This window comes from Silene latifolia, chromosome 10, assembly GCF_048544455.1.
Source record: "Silene latifolia isolate original U9 population chromosome 10, ASM4854445v1, whole genome shotgun sequence".
In the NCBI taxonomy this organism is placed as follows: domain Eukaryota; kingdom Viridiplantae; phylum Streptophyta; class Magnoliopsida; order Caryophyllales; family Caryophyllaceae; genus Silene; species Silene latifolia.
This window is the reverse complement of record NC_133535.1, coordinates 51,794,798-51,797,678: the sequence shown is the minus strand read 5'-3', so window position 1 is coordinate 51,797,678 and position 2,881 is coordinate 51,794,798. Positions and strand designations below refer to the sequence as shown.

The window sequence follows — 2,881 nt, the reverse complement described above, 5'->3', positions numbered from 1 at the left end:
GGACGGGAATTTCAACTCGTTCTTTGGAAGCTTCAGAGGTCTCGAGCTTCTCGAGACGGGCAGTAATAGAAGTAATGAGTGTCACAACGGCACTCATTTAATCATTTTGCTTCCGTGATTTTCCACGTGAACTCCCAAACTCAGCTCTATGGACTGCCATCTCCTCAATAGTGTTCCAACCTTTATTCTGACCGATATTGTTTTGGAACCTACCATTCGCAGCTGCGTCCAGGATGACCTTGTAATCATCATATAAAGCATTGTAGAATAAGTTGCAAAGGTACCACTGCTGGAAACCGTGGTGAGGGACAGACTGATCCAAATTCTTGAAACGTCCCCATGCTTCACAAAATTCCTCATCAGGTCCTTGCTGGAAATTTGTGATTTTACTTCTCAAAGCATCAGTCTTTGCAAGTGGGAAGTATTTTTTGTAGAAGGTCAATGCGAGAGATGTCCAATCTGTGACTCCAGCTGCTACCCTATCAAGGTAGTGGTACCAATCTCGCGCAGAATCCTTCAAGGAGTATAAGAACATCACCCCCTTTACTTCATCCGAGTCACCCCCCCGGTATAGGTATGGGAGCAATGATGAGTCGTGAAAATTTCCATATGCTTCAAAGGATCCTCATCGGTAGACCCGACAAACCGATTTCGCTCCACTAAATCAATATAGGAGGAACGAAATTCGAACTGACCAGTAGTAGGGGTAGGTAACACGTGCCCCTTTGGAAGGTGCTGCTCTTTTGGCTGAAGATTGTCATATATCGTAGTCATGTTCGCCAAACTGAGAGTACTCAAGTCTTCCTCTCAAAAACCTGTCTTCTAACTGTGCAAAAGCAAAACTAGAAGCAAAGGTAAGCAACGGCCTCAAGGAACCAAAGTTCTTGAGACAAGAAAAATAAACTAAAAATAAAGCAAACAGAATTACACCGTCTCCCCGGCAACGGCGCCAAAATTTGATACCGTCGTTTTATATCAAAATTAAATTTATAATTCCAAACTAAAACTATAGCTAGTGATAGTAAGGGTCGAACCACAGAGAGACAAGATAAATTTTGTTTGCTATTTTCAGTCTATAAAAGTAACAATTAAATGGGGGGGGGGGGGGGTTTGAAATTGGTTTATTCTAATGACTAATTGCTAAATATGAAATTCTCAACAAGATAAAAGGAAGATCGGGAATTTCGGTTCACCATGGCTAAGGTCAGGTCAATAAGGTAGCAGAGGTCTTATAATACGGTCTCAGGGAATATGAGCAAGCCTTTCGATCTATGCTCAAAATAACCTTACGGTCTTCTAATTCCCAAGAATTTCTCAAAGCTTTCGCTCAAAAGAAATTCCAATCTAATGATAATTTAAATTACTAATCTTTCAATCTAGTTAAAAGGCTTATCAAAAGACAACAAGATCGATACGGAAGAATTCATACTAACAAAACAACCCTAATTTATGCCATGGCTCACCTCGTTCCCAATCAAGATAATTAGCTACGCATGATTACAACTACGACAATTGCAAAATTAAAGACAAAGAACGAGATTGACATAATTGAAATTGAATTAAAGACAAAAGATCAAAAGATGAATTGCTGAAAGTAAATTAATGACAACAAGTATTGAATTCACAAGAAATTAAAGAAGAAGTAAATTGAATTCAAGCTTACTAAGGATCGATGAACAAAGTATTGAAATTCGGGATTCGTCGTCCCCCTTTCTTGCCTCTAGACTAGATCTCAACTGAGTTCTTGAGTAATGAAAAACATAACCTAAAATTGTAGTTGCGTTCTACTGATAAACGATCCCAAAAGTTAATTACAAATTGGGCTTTTAAAAGTCTAACACGAAGAATTAATCTCAGCTCGTAGACTGGTCGATCGACTGGTGTGCATGGTCGATCGACTGGTCATAGCAGAACAGTAGCGTCTGAAGAAGTTCCACGGTCGATCGACTGGTGAGCATGGTCGATCGACTAGCTGAGCTGTGCAGTAGCCTCCTGTCCTCTTCCAAATAGCCTCTAAGCTCCATGCACGCATCCCGAGGTGAGTGAGTACGAATTTCCTTCTTCCAAGCTTCCCTGAAGTTGCCTCCGGAGAACGATTTAGGCTTGATTTAGCCCACTTTCACTCATTCCTACAATAAATCATAGAAATTGCAAAGTAAACCATTTCGGGAGAAATAGTAGCCTTAAGCTAACAATTATGCATGGAAATACGTGCCAAAATTGCAAATAAAGTCTATAGAATATGCACGTATCATGGGCTCAGGGGAACATGTGGTTCATACTCTCTCCTATTGGCTCCTTATGGGTATCTGATTCGTACTTGCAGTGGAGGAAGGTTGTGTGGGAAATATCGGTATACTTCCATTAACATTATAAGGATTATAACGAAATTTTAAATATGAAAACTAGTCATAAATGAAATTTGCATAAACAAAAGAGAAGAGAATTAATAATCAACCTTTGGTCCTTGCGAATTCGGCCTAAGAACAATATCAAAACGATATTCGCCTAATCGTTGCAACCAAGATGATATGAGAAATGCCATTTTGTTCTTGCTAGAATCGATCCCCAAATTCACCAATATTAATTTAGAGTTTTTGTGTTTTTGTTTTGATGAGAGAATTAGGTCAAAATTAGGTTAAAAAAAATGATCTCCCACTGATTAGGTTGCACTTCTGTTATATTTTATTGTGCCAAGTTTGGTTCGTATTCTGTTGATTCGGAGTTGGTAATCTAAGAAGAAAAGGAGGATGATGAAAAAAGAATTGATGATGAAAAAATGACATGAAAAAGAAAAAGAAAAAGTTGAAAAAAAAAATGTGAAGAAAGAAACCGTGAAAAAAAAAAGAAAGAAAAAAAAAGAAAGAAGAAAAAAAAAGAA

At 38.3% G+C, this 2,881-nt stretch overlaps 1 non-coding gene across 1 annotated transcript; it reads left to right on the top strand.

Annotated features, from left to right (window-relative positions):
- Positions 1-293: 293 nt before the first annotated feature.
- LOC141609652 (small nucleolar RNA R71) lies at positions 294-402 on the top strand. The gene has a single exon (XR_012527574.1). It is a non-coding gene; the product is annotated as a small nucleolar RNA R71 (small nucleolar RNA).
- The last annotated feature ends 2,479 nt before the right edge of the window (positions 403-2,881 follow it).